At 37.3% G+C, this 18031-nt stretch overlaps 1 pseudogene; it reads left to right on the top strand.

The window, feature by feature from the left end:
• The first annotated feature begins 691 nt into the window (after positions 1 to 691).
• Positions 692 to 1010, top strand: LOC101281600 (SNRPN upstream reading frame protein-like; annotated as a pseudogene).
• Positions 1011 to 18031: the final 17021 nt, after the last annotated feature.

Below are 18031 nucleotides of genomic sequence, written 5' to 3'. Positions count from 1 at the left end.
AGGAAAGCCGTGCGATAAACTTGGCATATACATCTCTCCTCAGCAAAACAACCATTTAACTGGTAAATATTATAAAACACAAATGTTTAAAACCTCTGGAAATTGACCAAAGGGCATACCGCAAATCAGTAAGCATTTATTCAAGAAAAACTCCTAAACGTCGATAAGAACAGTGGGAATCGGTGACATTTCAGCCAGAACCTGCTCCCATTCCTTCCGCAACTTCATAATACAGAATGTCTACTCTATTTCTTGAGGCCAACAAGATGCGAGCTCCTTTAACACCACTCCCAGTCAAAAGGCTAAGATTTCACCCCAGGAGAGGCAGGTTGCCATCATCTCTCACCTCAGTCACCGGCCCTCCTAGTGAAGAGGATTAGTCAAATCATGAGGCAAAGATGGAATATTTCAGTAAACGGTGTTCGAACCAGATAGACATATAAAAAAATGAAATTGAATCCATTTCTCATTTTACATACCAGAAAAAACTCTAAATAAAACAAAAATTTAAATATAAATAAAACCATTAAAGTAACATAAAATAATATGGAAGAATTCCTTTAAAACCGAAAGTGAATACAGCCTATTTCTGAAAACCCAGAATCCTTACTACTAACAACTTACTATGTAAAGAAAAAAATTTCCAATTGGACAGAAATAATAAGCAAAATTAAAGGGTATATGACAGCACAGAGTGGAGCAGCTGCCAGAGATGCCTAACTTTGTGTTCTGAGGAGCGGCCAGCGTCAAGATGGAGCGGGCCAGGGACCGTTTACACCTGAGACGGACCACAGAACAGCACGTACTAGAGGTAGAAGTCCAAGCCAAACGGAGAAGAAGAGCCTCACTGAGCAACCAGGAGTGTCACCTGTACCCAAGGCGATCTCAGCAGTACCTGTGGTGGATTTCCAGGTGGAACTGAGACAGGCATTCTTAGCTGAGACACCAAGAGGTGATTAAAGCAGTATTGGAACACCCAGGTAGCTGATTCCAAGAGAGAAAACAAAACAAAACAAAACAGGTTAGAGTTGATTCATGATCAAGAATAAAGAACTAATTAAAGGGTAGCGTGTTTGGAGGTCATTTAATTATTTGGGATATGTTCAAAAAAATTATTTTTTCTTAAAGGCTTCATACAAATAAACACATAGCAGAAAGTTTAAAAAAGTAAAAGGAGGATCTTAATGCTTTTACCCTGACACTTTTGTCATGTGTTACTTTCCAGACATTGTATAGTCCTTGCTTTTAGGTAGTTTTATTCATATTTAACTTGTACTGATTTTCAACTTAACATATGAAAAATATTTCATTATAAATAGCTGATGAATAGCCTGCTAATATGTTTTATAATTCCTTTTTGTGAGAAACTTCATTTTTTCTGCTGGTAATTTGAAATAAAGCTTCAGTGAATTGCTTTGCATAAAACTTTAGATAGGATCATTTCCTTGGATATGCAGAGGTAAAAATAAATAGAGTCAAGGAATTTGAAATTAAGGTACATTTTCTGAATTGTATTATGAATTATATTAGTCTGTATTGTTGTGAAAAAATATAGTGCCAGTTACACTTTCATCTGCACTGGTTATGTTAATTACATACAATTTGTTTCTATTGAATTATAAATACACATCACATCCATTAGCAAATGAGAAGCTAAGTATTTCCCGTGCTTATTTACTAATTATTTTTTTGTTTTATCTTTTTCTTACCTTGTTTTTACCAATGTGTTTGAATCAGCTGACAATGTAATAAAGCTATTAATCTATGATTTTTCAATGTTATGTAGATTTATTTACAGTGTGTCTTCTTGTGTTGGTTGCTTAGATTTTTAGGAAAATGCTATTAATTTTGATTTAATACTTTATTTTTCCTTTCTGACTTTTTAAAATTTTAAGATCTCAATCCAAAGGGCTTAAAATATACTTTTTAGAAACTAAGAGAGGAAAGGGGTTTATAGATGAGTTTTCTTCTAGATTTTCTTTATTTCTGTTTTGAAATATAACCCCTCAACTCAAATTAATTAGGCTTGTTTATGGCCATCATTTCGAATTTTAAAGCAAAGGGAAAACCCTCCCCAGCTGAATCCTTTACCCAACATTCCCCAGTAATTGCTTGGATTTGATTGCAAACAACAGAATCTGATCATTGTCCTCAGCTGTTCCCCAGAGTAAAGGCATTTTTTAAATAAGTGCTCATATGACTTTTTTTAACCAAGAATTTTTTGGGTCCTCAGTGCAGTTTACATACTCTTGTAAGTTCCTGAGTAAAGTATTTAAATTATACATTATGATCTATAAGTAGGGCCATCCAATTTGCTGAGTTTCAAGTGCTGGTTTCATCTAAACAGTACTAGTTACTAGGATTGTTCTAGAGCAGGAGTTGGTAAAGTATCTGGCCCATTTATTGCCTGTTTTTGTAAATAAAATTTTATTGGCACACAGCCATGTCTTATTTATTTAAGTATGGCCTATGGCTGTTATGGGCAGTACAGTGGCAGATGGGAGTATTTGTGACAGGTTGAATGGCAGGCAAAGTCTACAATATTTATTACCTTTCCCTTTAAAAGAAAAAGTTGGGTAACCTCTCTCTTAGAGAACCACTTTCAAAGATGAAGACACTAAGGTGGAGGCAATAGGGGAGTGGTGATACTATACAATGTGATGAAAGGAAAGGGGCTGTAGAAGGAGAGTATATGAAGTAAATATTCCAGGGTAGAGAACCAGATGAATTTCTGGGATAAAGGTCAGGTCTAAGACTCGTGCTAAAGTCTGCTATACATGTAAATGGGTAAAGACATTTTAACAATTGATATGTTTTCTTTTTCATTATAAAAATCTAAATCATGTCAGTGATAGCCAAGAAAAATGGGAAGGTAAACCACAGATTTTAAATACCCATGTTTCAACCGCGGCAGCACGAGTTTGAATTTTCTTTCATTCTGCCCATTTGCTTTTCTTTTGAAAATGTAGTTAATTGTAATCATGCTTTTAAACTATTCCACTTATATGTATATAATTAATGTTCCTTCATTTTATTACATAGTCCTCCCAACTATCATTTGTAATGAATAAATGATGGTCCATTCATTAAAAAAGGGTATATGACAGATTGATGGGGAAACATCTATAACCATATCACAGATAAATGGTTAGTCTTTCTAATATATAGGAAGTTTTAGAAATCAATAAGGGAAGGATTAGCAACAGTAAACAAAAGGATCCAAAGGTATAAACAGATAATTCTCAGAAAAATTCAAATGACTCTTTGACAGATGTCAACCTCAGCTATAAAATAAGAAATGCAAATTACATTACCCTGAAATACCATTTTTAACCTTTCAGATTGGCAAAAACTCAAAGTTTTATGGAGCTGTGGAGTGTAAAATTTTACTATCCCTATGCAAGGCAAATAGGATCTATCAAAGTTACAAATACATATAATTTTTGACAGAGCAATTCTACTTTGGGGTTTATACAACAGATATAAGTACTTGAATATGTGCATAATAATGTATGTATAACTGTATTCATTGAAGCATTATCAACAAAGGATTGGAAAATTACCTTACCATTTTTCAATAGGGGACTGGTCCAGTAAATTATAGTATATTCAATGGGATTTAAAAATTGCATAAACTCTACATACTGACTGAAATGGAATATTGTTTACAAAAAAAGCAAAGCTTAGAACAGTGTGTTTAATATACCATCATTTTTGTAAAAAGTGAGAAACTAAGGTATATATTTGGTTTTGTTTGCATATACAAATAGAAACGCTGAAAGGATGTGCAAGGAACTAATAATAATAGTATTCTAATGATGTGGGCCATGGGAACTGGATGGAGACAAGTGTGAGATCAGGAGGAAGACTTTTCAATGTATACTTTTTTAATATATTTAACCATGTGCACTAATTTCCCACTCAAAACAAATCGATTTTTTAAATGAAAACTTAAGATGATATAGGTGAGACAATTCATTCTCCCTGGCCCAGTCACCACTCCTTTTTGTGAAACCCTCCAGAAAAATATGCCTACAGAAAACAAATGCAAAAAAGTAAAATAAAACGCAACATCTATTAGTTTTGGCCCCAAACTCCACAGATGAACCACCTGGAGAACTCTTTCAGCCTTGTGTGGAGACGTAAATGGACTCCATCCTCTTGAAAGCAAATTGGAATCTCGGAGTTACATACACCCAGGGTGAGAGAAAGAGAAAGCAGAGAGAGAATAGGAACAACATTTTCTCCAAAGCCCAGGGGCAACCTAGGCCTTCTCCAGTCAGAGCTGTAGCTGAGGGCTAGGCTGCCACACAATCAGATTGGTGCCTGAAACCCTCTTTCCTCTGCCTCGTAGAAACGTTGGAAGGGAGATAAATGTCCCTCAGTATCTTATGGTTAGAATGAGAAGAGAAACCACACATACTCTGATTTTCACTCCTTCAAGGCCCCACTTCTAGAAAATGTGAATCAATCCATATCATGGAACTGGAGCACTATTCCTTGTTTGGGGGAAATGGATTTTATTGACCTTGATCAACACTCAGAGACAAGCGGTTAAGGGAGAGCCCTGTGCTCCCCACAGAGGCTAACTAGATGTTTCCAAGAATAAATTCAGGAGTTTATCAGTTATAAAAGACACGGGTTTATTCTTTCCTGTCAATAAATATTTACACATACATAACCTACATGAATTGAATCTACAATGGGCATACACTTTTTATAAATTGAAAAAAACTCACATTTACCCAAGTGGAAATGTAATTATAGGTAATACAATGCACACAGTTTCAGCTTAAATTTTCAATGGAGCATTTCTGCATGCTAACATAGACACAGAAGCTGTTCTATGGAGGCCCCAGAGACAGATCTATTCAATCATTTGCATACTATTAAATGACACTTTTCTAGTGAAACTAGAAGGTATTAAGCCTCTATCAATGTATTTTCTAATCTATTTTATCAATGTTGCCATGAGAGGTTCAGAGGTTAAATATTTCCATGTGTGGCTCTTCAATTTTTTTCATAATTCACGTGAATTAGAAGTTTAAATGTAGTATAATAATTTAATAATATAAAACTTAATTACCTAGTATTTAGAATATGAGGATTCTGGACAGCCAAAAATTCTAGATAATTGAGTCAGTCATCATTATGAATATTAGATCATATCTGTATAACATATATAGATATTATATACCTATATAATATAATAGATATATAGAATCTATCATATAGAATATTGTATATAATCTAATATATAATTTATTCTATATAATCTAATATGTAATCTATTATATGGATCCATAATAGACATTATATATACATATGCATAATAGATATAAAAAGGCCTATTAAAATATGTGGATTTATTTGCATAGCTTAGCTTTTTCACCTATTTCTTGTTTTTTTCTCCCTGCCATTATTACCAGTGACCCCGTATAGCACTTTTTCTCCCTATTCCTAATTTTCTCATTTTCCATCTACTATGAGCTGAGGAATCATGTTGAAGGTTCTTTAAATAAAATGTAATGTAAGATTAGGCTTTGAAATAAGGGCTAAGGGAATCACTTGAAGCCACGGGCATGGGATTTTAATGCAGGTACTTAGAGACATCTACTTTGGCTGGGTAGAGAGCTTTGTTGCTTATTGCTTTGGGCTACCTCTATTAGAAGAGTGTGACACTGTAAAAGTTTGAGCAAAATTAGGCTACCCCATTTTTTTTATTCCTTGATTTTTTATAAAAAGAATTGTATTAAAATGCATATAAAATCATAAGATAAAATATTTTTTTTAAAGTAAAGAAAAAATGAGGTGAAATGTAAGGCAAAGGGAAAGAAAAGAGAGCCAGGGGAAAGACTCATTACAATGCCAACCAGTCCTCTAGATGAGTAACAGATTTGCTTTCATGCTTTGTAGTCAATCCAAAGAAGGTAACAAAATCCATGTTGTCCACTTAGTGTAAATAAAACAAGTTGTTTCAACAAAGCACAGATTTTGTGGATAGGGAGTCCAGAAAGCAATTTTTCCTTGGTTTCTGATCAAGAAGTCATTGTGAAACATAAAAATAACACCCTCAACCACTTTATAAGAGATGCAAGGATAAATATCACCGGACTGTTTTTATAAAATTCTACAACATAAGTCAAACAGCACAACTCAATGGAAAAAATTCTATGGGGGAAAGAAAATGTTGCAGCTCACTGAAAACACATAAAATGACTTATTCCAAAACAAAACAACAGTTGACTATGGTTGCTCCCGGTGGCCCAATGGTAGTGTTTTTGACAGTGTCAGGTACACACTTGGTCAGATGACAGTGTGGATCTACTTAACTCCTCCAATCACTGAAGGAGGCCCTCCAAGTCCCAGCAGTCTGCCCCAGTTCCTCAGCACATCAGATAAATCTTGATTTAAGCCAAGGAAACACAGTGGTGAACTTCACTGTTATTCCAAATATCCACATTAAAATATGGTTGCTCACTATGGGCTTTAGAACAAGGAAAGTAGAGACAAATTAATCAAAGGAAACAAAACATTCATTGGAGACATTACTGTCAGTGGTTAATAGTCAATGCATGAAGCAACCTGGATGAAGTACTAGCTTATGGCTAAAGGCACATCCAACATAAAGAGGGGAAAAGTGAAAGAAATTTCAACATATGAATACAGTACTATTCTTTTTTTGCCTGTGAAAGCAAGCCAAACTGTTAACACTGACTTCTTAACTTTACTTTCTATATAAACAAGCAGCATTAGCATTTCCCCAGAGCAAAGGGTAGAAAATTGTTCATAATGAGGTAAGATTTGGAATTAAAAACACAAACAGCAGTGTACTTGAACAAAGTCAAATTATCTAGTGCAAACAATGGATCAATTGAGTGAAAAGATAACCAAATCTCCAATGCCCAGGGGCCTAGAAGGATAGCTATTACACTGAAAGATTTTATGCATCAATTTTCTTACATGTTAGAGAAGGGAACAGTTTAACCTTGACACCAAGAGCTCTGCACACACCAATGCCTAAAGGTAACTTAGCACTCAATTGAAGTAGGTCAGGAACCTCTTGGAAAGATGGATGACCGTCAGCTATTAAATTAATTTTTAACTATATACTCAAAGAGTGGACATTAAAGATTCATTGAGCTTTGCAGTTCTAAAGAAAGAGTGCCAGAAGTACAGTTCTTAGAATGTAAACCCTAAAATACAGAGACTATTTCTGTATAAATCACTTTGCTCAGCACCAAAACCATGTCAATGAATACTAAAAGTACTTAACAAATACTTTTTTTAAAGAGGATGCTAAGGAATCAGGACTCTCGATTGGAAGAGACAGATACCCCTCTCAAACCAGCTATCTCAAAAAAGGAACTGGCAGCTGCCCTAACCAAACTTCGGGAAGATCATGGGCAAAGCTGGGCCTCAAGCTGGGACCAGGACGCAAAAAGGCGCCAAGACTCCCTATCCCTAGGTCTTTCATTGCCACTTTCTTAGTGTGTTAGCTTTTTCCCCTCCAACCTGAGGCCCACTTCTTCTCCACAGCAGGAAACATAAATCCAGTGGCTCTCTGCTAGCATCTTTCTAAGCTGAGATAAAAAGTTTCTCTTTGTTTACTTCCTTCTGTGATTGGTCCAACTGAATCACCTGCCTACTCTCAGGCCAATCCTGTAGCCACGGTGTGGTTTCTGTCACTGGCCCAGCTTGGGTTATGTGCCTACTCTTAAAGTTAGGGGCAGAGATTTGTGATTGAAATTAGGGAAGAGAAGTAGTTCCTGCAAAAGAAAGAAGAAAGTACTGACCTATAGAGAGAGAGAAGGAATAAGTCAAATAAACTACTCATCGGAAACGTAGCTTATTTTGCTCTACCGAGCATTTTGGACACTTCAGGCCATGCAGAAGTTGCTTACAGGATAGAGAATTGCTTCAGAACACTAGACACATGATCTCATTAAGGTCTCAGTAATCTTTCTTTATACCCTGTGCTAGACCAGCATGAATAAAGGCTGATTTCAATGTCCCATAATTGACAGCAAGAGTGACACCAATGTGTACTGCTAGTAATAGAAGCCAGTATTCTATCCATAAGGAACAATCAAAATTATAAAACTCATTCAAAGAAGTACAGTTGTATTAAGAGGGCATGGCAGTAGATCACCATGTGGCTCAAGAGAAATACTTGAGAGCCTCATGTGTTAAGAGGCAAGAATGGCTTTTATATAAGATATTATCTCCATGGAATTGGGTGTTCCTAAGGTAGTTAAAACAAACCTCTTCCAGCAATAAGTTGAACTGGATATTCTGAAAAGCCCTTACTGTAAAACATATACAGAATAGTAGATAAAATACAGCAAACATCCATTTAAATACATCCATTTAAATTACATCCATTTAAGTTGTGTTTTCAAGAGAGAGAGAAATATCTGGGTGGGGGAGGGGTGGCGCGGGGAGGGGGAAGATACAATACCACAAAGCAGAAAACCTGAATGGTCAAAGGGAACAAAAACTATGACTGCTCTGGGAACGTTTGCTGATCCCAAGAATCTAGAAACTTGGATTTCAAAGTTGTGCAAGGGACAGAAGACAAGGCTTTGGGCCTCCGCAAGGTAAAGAGTTGGAAGTGAGATCCTTGCATAAATTCAGAACTCATGAATCAGGAAATAAAAGCTTCTAAGAAAAGTAAAGAAGTAAAAAAGGGACTTATCCATCTTGGTCTGAGTCCTGGGAAAGGAAAAAAAATTCCCCCTTGAGAATGAAAAACCACAGTCCTACCCTGAAACAGGTTAGGATTTTGAGTTTATACACTTCAGCAGGGTCTAAGAAAACCTAAGCCAAGAAACAAATGTGAAGAAATCCCAGGTAGGGAATGTTTTGGAACCCGAGGCTGAAACAAATATAACACTTCCCTTGAGTGACATACTCACAACTGGGGCCCACAAACTTCCCACCAGTTAAGAATGGCTGAACAAGCACCCACAAATCAAAACTGTAAAACACATAAATTATGTGTTGATTCTGCTGACTCTGGCCCGTATTAGCTTATTTCCTTATGTAGAAGTAGAAGGGGGTCAAGAATTTTTAAAACTCCATCAATTCAATAGGAGTCAGGAAAGAAACATAAATAATTGAGGCAAAAAAAAAAAAAACCCACCTAAATAAGAGAGTATAATAAATCTAAATGTCAGTAATCACCATAAATCTAAATGGCTTAAACCAGTTACTTAAACACAAATAATGAACCTAGACACAAAAACTTAATCCACCCGTGCAGTTTAAAAGAGCCCACTTAGGGCTTCCCTGGTGGCACAGTGGTTGAGAGTCCGCCTGCCGTTGCAGGGGATGCGGGTTCGTGCCCCAGTCCAGGAAGATCCCACATGCCGCGGAGCAGCTAGGCCCGTGAGCCATGGCCGCTGAGCCTGCGCATCCGGAGCCTGTGCTCCGCAATGGGAGAGGCCACAACAATGAGAGGCCCGCATACCGCAACAACAACAACAAAAAAAGACAATAAAAGAGCCCATCTAAAACATGAGGATATATACAAAGAACTCTTAAGACTCAACAATAAGAAAACAAACAACCCAATTAAAAAATGCACCAAAGACCTTAACAGACTCCTCACCAAAGAAGATATTCATATGGCAAATAAACATATGAAAAGATGTTCCACAACATGAGTCATCAGGGACATGCACTTTAAAACAAGTGAGAGATACCACTATACACTATTAGAATGGCCAAAACCCAGAACACTGACAAAACCAAACGCTGACAAGGATGTGGAGCAACAGGAACTCTCACTCACTGCTGGTGGGAATGCAAAATGGCACAGCCACTTTGGAAGACAGTATGGTGGTTTCTTACAAAACTAAATATACTCTTACCATGCAATCCAGCAATTGTGATCCTTGGTATTTAGCCAAGGCTTTGAAAACTTATGTCCACACAAAAATCTGCACATGGATGTTTATAGCAGTTTTATTTACAATTGCCGAAGTTTGGAAGCAACCAAAATGCTCTTCACTAGGTAAATGGATAAACAGGTGTCCCTACGATGGAATATTATTCAGTGCAAAAAAGGAAATGAGCTATCAAGTCAAGAAAAGAAATGGAGGAAACTTAAATGCGTATTACTAAGTGAAAGAAGCCCATCTAAAAAAGACTACATACTGTATAATTCCCACTTTATGACATTCTGAAAAAGGCAAAACCATGAAGACAATTTAAAAAACAGTGGTTTGTGGGGAGAGAGGGAGGTGGAGGGAATGAATAGGCAGAGGACAGAGGATTTTTAGGGCAGTGAAAATACTCTGTGTGATATTATAATAATGGATATTCATCATTATACTTTTGTCCAAACCCATAAAATGTACAACACTAAGAGTGAACCCTAAGGTAAACTATGGACTTTGGGTGATTAGGATGTGTCCATGTAGGTTCATCCTTGGTAAAAAAAAAAATAAATGTACCATTCTGGTGAGTGATGGGAGTAGGGAGTAAACTCAGCATAGAGCACAAGCATTGTTGTGTGTTTCCCACTGGTAAAAGATCCAGACCAATAAAATAATCAGTCCTTTAATCCTTCCTTCTGATGATTCACATCCTCAAAAGTCTATCAAATCTTATCAAAATATCATTTACACAAGAAGCATTCAATGTACATTTTAATAAAAATAGAGCAGGTTTGAGGAGAAGAACTACAGTAGTAATAGCTGCAGTTCAAACTATTCTATTTCATACTTCAAGGTTTCCATCTTCCACTACTACCATTTCTACCTCCCTGCTCTTTGCTCCTCATTTCTCTTATCTAGTTATTGCTTTCCTCTCTTCATTCAGACCCAAAGGGATAAGAAGTGGTGGAAAATCACAGAGGACTGGTAAGATCTAGAAAATGGGGCCCAAGAAGACCTTTTGATCCATCTTGCATAACGTCAGACCTAAGTGCTGATTTTCCATTTTGGGCCTTTCTCAGTTTCTCCTTTTCTTTTACTTTTGCTCCTGTCTAAGCATCACCTGCTCTGACTTGAAACACTGCTTCTAACATCCCCTAACACAAAGAAATAACCAAAGCCCTGAAAGGCCTGGAGATCAGGGATAAGTATTTGAATCATTTGACTTTAAACCGATCTTGAAAAATCCATTAGCTTCAACACGGCATCTATATGCACAGAGAAAACTTCACCCACACACCACTACAAAAGCAGTAGCAGCCTTTGCCATGAATCTTGGGAATCCCCTCATTTTTCCTGAGATGCAAAGGTTGGCCAGGCCTGCTTTGTCAGGAATGACATTGTTATGTAAGGATCATAGGTGGATGGGGCTGGGTGTGTTATGGTATATAAGGGATGAAAGTGGGGATATTTCTTATTTACAAATGTATGTCCTTTATTCTCCAATGTCTGAGTTCAAACACCTCTCAGTTCATATCTTTGAACAAAATCTCACTGCATTAATAATGTCATAATTCCATTGACTTTAACCTGATTAAATATGCACTTGTCTTTAAAGAAAAAACTGGAGAAAATGTGCTTCGTCAAAGAATTTACAATGCCTGCAGTGTATGGAAATGGTTTTGTTTCAGACATAATGTAGGATCATGTCTAGAAAGCTGTGCTGCATCTGCACATCTCATATAGATTTACTTCCTGAACTTGATTTGCTGTTGTTTTTTCCTTTGTGCCAGGCATTGCAGAATTAATATTTTTATCATCATTAGAGAATAATAGTTTATTTACTGAATCAAAAGTGCAATCTTATTCCGTCACATTTCAAAGTCAGTACATGCTCAGGGGCCCTTTTGAAGGTCATTAAATATCACAGAGCGAGTCACGATATACATTTCCCTGCACACTGAGGATGCAGAAATCACAACACTCTGATTGACCTTGGCTGTATTGTGAGGAGACCGTTTTGGTAACCACAGGTTACTAGCATTGAGCTGCTAGGTGACCAGTTGCACAGAACTTCACTTAAGTTACTGAATAAAAACTGACTTGGGATCTTTAGTGTGATGGTAGTTGGGGTTGACAGCAGTGCTACAGGAATAAGGACTGGTTCCCAGAGCAAGTCTATAAAGAGCAAAGTGGTGAATGTATTTTCAACCACACAATTTCTCCAACAAGTCAACTGTAATTTTCATACAGCTGAACCAGAGTCCTGAAGTGAATATTGAGTAAGAGCAGCCCTATCTTTATTCCAAAGCACCTGAATTCTCTGAATTTTATTAATACGCTATTTTGTTCTATCAAATAAATTCCACTTGATTCCTTAAAACAACTTCTGCAGCAGTTTGTAGGTAAAATTATAAATTTGCATAATTACTTCATTTGAAGTTATTAAACTGCTAAGGCAGCAAAAGTGATTAAACTAACTTTCACTGAACTCTAATCATTCAGGGAAACAATACCTTTCCCCTCAAAAAAGTACCAATTTCCTAGAAATGCACTTCATGGCTTTATTTCCTTTGCTAATTCACCCTGGTTATTTAATTCAATAACTTTTATAAAGTTAAAATTATAAAGATTTAATTGACTTTTGCTTCACTTCCAATTATGTCTAATTTGTTTCTATTCAGTCTCATTAAATCCAATTATGGTTGGACTAATTGTAATTATTCCCAATAGTTCATTTACTCTAAAATAAGGACTCTCTCCTCTGTTACTTTCAAGTAATTTTTCATCAGAGTTAGGTAGGGTCTATTAATTATATTAATATAAATGGCTTCTTATATGCATCAATAAGTTTGCATTTAGCAGTCAGGCAATCCCTGCAACTCAGCAAAGCTAGCAAGACCTTAGATACAGCACAGCTATATAGGTAGCTTCCCAGTAGCCGTCATTAGTATCAGTTGTAATTGGTAATCAGTTGGTTTCACATTTCATTACCCTAGTTATAGAAACTTGTAAAAAACTACAGAATTTGAATAAAAGGAAGAGAAGGACAATATGAATAACATTCACAGACATTTGGAAGAGGTGGTACTTTCTCAGAAATGATGCATTCCTAGAGCAAGATCATTTTGTATTTTGTTTTTTAAATATCTATTTCCATTTTGACAAATTATCATAAAAGCCCAGAAAGGAACACGTATAACAAAATTTTTTTAAAAGGTAATCTGGGCTTTCATTTAAGACTATATTAAAGATTCATTACTAATTTTTCTTAGAAGGAAAAAGCAATAAGTTACTTTTGTATGATGAAAAGCAGAGAGGACGAGAAAATGGAACAATAAATGTTTCAAGTGGGAAAAATGGGATTTTTTTTTTTGGTTTCTTACTGATTTTCTATCCTGATATCAGAAAATACGGGAAAAGACAAAGCACATTTTTTCAAGACATATAGGACTTGAAACAAATGATTGTTAAAAATTATTTTGCAGAGCTAACAAAAATCTCTGTGACTCATTTCTTCCACCTAAAGAACCTAAGATACTGTATGATTCTATTTATATGAATTCTTGAAATAAAATTATAGAGATGAAGAACAGAATAGTGGTTACCAAGGGTAAGAGCTGCAGGGGAAGAGGATAGGTGTGGCTGCCAAGGGATACATAAGGAAGCCTTGTGATGATAGTACAGTTCTTTATCTTGATTGTAGTGGTAGTGATGACACAAATCTACACACATGATAAAACAGTATAACTATATCAGGTTTTGATACTGTACTATAGTGATGTAAGATGTCACCATTGGGAGAAAATGAGTCAAGAGTACATAAGATGTCCCTGTACGTTTTTTTGCAAGTTTCTGTGAATTTATAATTATTTCAAAATAACTTTTAAAACGTAACACCTAAAATCCATCACTTTCAGAAAGAAAAAAAATGAGGACTAATGGATCTGTTCAATAATGTCAAATATGCAGCAGTCCATAAGAGAGCCATTTTCTGTCCATTCACAATGTAGCCGTCATTTAGCCTCCTTCTGTTGTGCTCTGAAGGACTTGAGCACTTCCTATAACATTTGCTACTAATTTCATACTGAACCAAAAAATGTAAAATGATAGAATAATTGTCTGTAATAACTGTGAAATAAAAATTATATCTCTGCCTCTGGTTCCTGACACGGAGCTCCTAAAAATCCCTATAGTTTCCTCATTGATAAGAGCACTAGGAGCATCTTCTGTTCCAATCTTTGACCCCATCCATGACACAGGGCTCCTAAATCCCCTGGAAGTTCCTGGTAGTAGTGTCTTTTGTCTTAATGAGGTGAGGTGGGCTCCTGGGTGGGGCTGGTCACCAGAAAGGCCAAGACAGGATTAGAGGCTTAGAATTTTCAGCCCCATCTCCCATTCTCCAGAGAGGGGAGAAGAGCTGGAAATAGAGTTAATAACTGACCATGCCTACATGATGAAGCCTACATAAAATCCTAATAGTATGCAGTTTGGAGGGCTTCCAGGTTGGTGTATACTTCTCCGAATCAGGAGGGTGATGCAGCCCAACTCCACGGGGACAGAAGCTCCTATGTTCAGGACCCTCCAAGACCGTGCCCTAAGTACCTCTTCAATCTAGTTGTTTATCTGTATCCATTGTCATATCCTTTACTATATAATAAACCAATAAACATAAGTATTTCCCTGAGTTCTGTGAGCCACTCTAGCAAATAATCAAATCCGAGGAGATTGTCATGGGAACCTCCTATTTACAGCTGATTGGTCAGAAGCACACATAACAACGTAGACTTGCAACTGGCATCTGAAGGAGTGGGGGCAGTCCTGTGGGACTGAGCCATTAACCTGTGGGACCTGACACTATCTCCAGGTAACTAGTGTCAGAATTGACTTAAACTGTAGGACAACCTACTGGTGTCACAGAGTTGCAGGAAAACACACACCACAGACACACACACACACACACACACACACACACATACACACAACACATCTGGTGTCAGAAGTGTGAGTGTGATAGTAACAGAAAAACAAAAGGAAGAGTAGAGTAGGTTTTCTTTCCAATAACAACTAGTATTTTTATTTATAAGGGAAATAATGATAAAAAATTAAACATTTGGGGCTTCCCTGGTGGCGCAGTGGTTGAGAGTCCGCCTGCCGATGCAGGGGATGGGGGTTCGTGCCCCGGTCTGGGAGGATCCCACATGCCACGGAGTGGCTGCACCCGTGAGCCATGGCTGCTGAGCCTGTGCATCCGGAGCCTGTTGCTCTGCAACGGGAAAGGCCACAGCAGTGAGAGGCCCGCGTACCGCAAAAAAAAAAAAAAAAATTAAACATTTGGGGTAAAGGATAGGATATTGATAATGTTGCGATGGCAAAAATACATTGGAAAAGCAAAATAAAGGAATTGGAAATAAAATAGCTCAGTACTATGAGGAAATCCTGGAACTGAGAAGCAGAAGAGTTGAGGTTACACTGTGTTTCTGCCTTAAACTTGATGAATAAATTTGGATAACTCACTCCCTTTCCCTGAGTCTCAATTTTTTTTTTCTACAAAATATTGATAGAAGGAAATAGACCATCTCCAAGGTCCCAAAATACTGGCATTCTCTAACTCTATATAATTGGATCTCTAATTTCAATTTTAATAATACTTATGTGCTGCACTGCAGGCAGTATGTCTAAACACTCATGTTGGTCCTAATAAATAATTAAATCTAGCATTTGGCAGCTGGAGGCTATTGCACTGTTAAGTATTCTTGAAACTCATTCTATCAGTGTATCAAGAAAAAATGCTAACAACTTAATAGATATAAAGCCTATTAGCAACGGCAACTGCTGTGTTATCTCAGAAGACCTTGTGAGGATAATGCTAAGAAGCGGCTTATGCTGAAACTTAGCCTAATTTTCCCCCAAGATGCATCAAAATGATTAACCATTTCATTCATAGCAATTCGCTGCTCTGAAATATCCAAATATCTTCCTAAAATTTGCAGTTTCCAGACTGACATTATACCAGTTCTTTATGCAAGTATTAAATGCATCCTCATTTGCTGAAGCATCATGAATAATAGCAACCTTGCAATTAGTTGCAACATCTTTACACACTTGTTTATACTTGTGATCATAATAATGTCAACCTTAAAATTCTTATCAAAAAACCCAGGAAAGAAAACATGTAACATGGGGCTAAATATCTAGGATGCCCATAAATAGTCAACAGATAAAAGGCAATACAAGTAATCTCTGACAGTGCTATGAAAGGACATCAAGTTGAGCATTATCAAGTTAATAAACAAAATTTCTTAACTAGCTGCTGAACATTAAAGTTATAATGTCTGCAACCGAGATATAAGCCTATTCGAGAATGAAGGTAATATACACATGAACATCTCTGGTAAACTCCAGCTGACCCCAGCATGAGAGAAAACAGGGAGGAAGTGTAATGAGATATTAGATCTCCCAATATAAGGCCTGACTCTCCAGGAGGTGAAGGAACAGTATTACTGCCCCACATGACTCTTTTCCATCTGTTTTGATCATCCAGGCAGACCTATACTGAAACAAAATGAAAGCACTAACATACAGTTTCCTTGGCTGCATTTTTCTTAGTTTCACACAGAGAAATGCCTAGTCATAGTGTCACACACCACACTCCTAACCCCAGGATTTTGCATTCTCAGGCTATTGGTCACAAAATGCACAAGGCAGTGCAAACGTATCACTATAACTAGAAATACTGCACAAAAGAGACATTCCACAGATAGCTGGTCAGAGCAAAACAATGATTCTGGGGCACCAGCAATCCCACCTGACACAACGTCCTAGCTTCTTTGTGGGCTACCAGTTGATTCCCATCCCCCTGAAGGCACAACAGAATAGAACACAGAACAATTCATAGAGTAGCCACTCGGGGGGGGGGGGGGGCTGACATTAAAAATTCTGCACATACAGGAACAAAATGAACCAGTGGGATTCTCTTTTTGGGAAATTTAAATTGGGAATGTATAGAAATCAGGCACTCGGCAATAGAAGCCAAAGTGGAAAAATTATGAGATAGAGAGAGGTTTTGAAGGACCAAAAGTGAGCCAAGGTTAAACCAGGAGTTCAGAGTAACTGCTGGTCCCTCCCCAGCCCCAGTCTAGGGACTGAGCTAGGGTATAGGAATATCATGGAGACAATTTATAGCTCAGATCCAAGAGACGATATTTTTAGCCACCAAGTTGAAAGGGAGCTATATTTCTAGTGCCAGGCTCCCCCACACTTTATCAGGGCCAGACAGAATTGGTATGGATACTTTTACCCACCACAAAATGATATAATAAGGGACAAAGAGAGTTTTAAGAGAGAACATTCAGAAAGCCAGAGACTACCCTTCCTCCAATTTGCCTGATTACATGAGAGGTGGGTAGAGTAAGGCCAGCATGCTCAAAAAGTCTATGAAATTTGGATCACACCAGGATCCCAAAGTAAAGATTGGTGTGTCAGAGATTCTCAGGCCATTTGTGGGCCCAGAATAGCCAAAGAAGACAGCAAGGTCACGGATGGCCAGATAATCTCCCTCATCAAAGGGCTTCAAGTAAGCTAAATGGACTTTTATGGAGGACCTACAGATAGAACTGCCCGCTATTGGCGGGAGGAATGGAGCTATACCTTGTATAAGGCTAAGAAAGTGATACATAGCTTTCCACTAAAGACCACTGATTTCCCACAAAAAGACGAAGTCTCAGCTGCCTATACCTGTATTTCCAGAGACCAGACCAAATAGACAACAACCCAGAGCCACCAGTGACATGACAATGAAATAGCTGCTCAACTACCCTTTTTAGACACCCATAATAGACTGCCCTCCTTCCTTTCTGCCTGCTCTTTCTGGACATGAAAAAAAAAAAAAATGTAGTCATGGAGTTTAGGGATAGCCTGCAAGAAATAAAAAGGAAGCTGAAAGGAAGAAAGAGCTTAGAACTGTGAACAGCGATTGAGATAATAATACCTGCCTTAAACTTTTAAAAATATTACCACAGTAACCCAAGGTTACTAAAATGGGACGGGATATGGTCTAGGGAGACTAGGAGTTCAAAATTAAGAAAAGACTAGAGTGAGATTCCATTTCATTAGTCTTCAGAGAAATATAAGAAAACATTGGGATAACA

This window comes from Orcinus orca, chromosome 21, assembly GCF_937001465.1.
Source record: "Orcinus orca chromosome 21, mOrcOrc1.1, whole genome shotgun sequence".
In the NCBI taxonomy this organism is placed as follows: domain Eukaryota; kingdom Metazoa; phylum Chordata; class Mammalia; order Artiodactyla; family Delphinidae; genus Orcinus; species Orcinus orca.
Note: the sequence above shows the minus strand (reverse complement) of the source record. Positions and strands in the feature narration are given on the sequence as shown.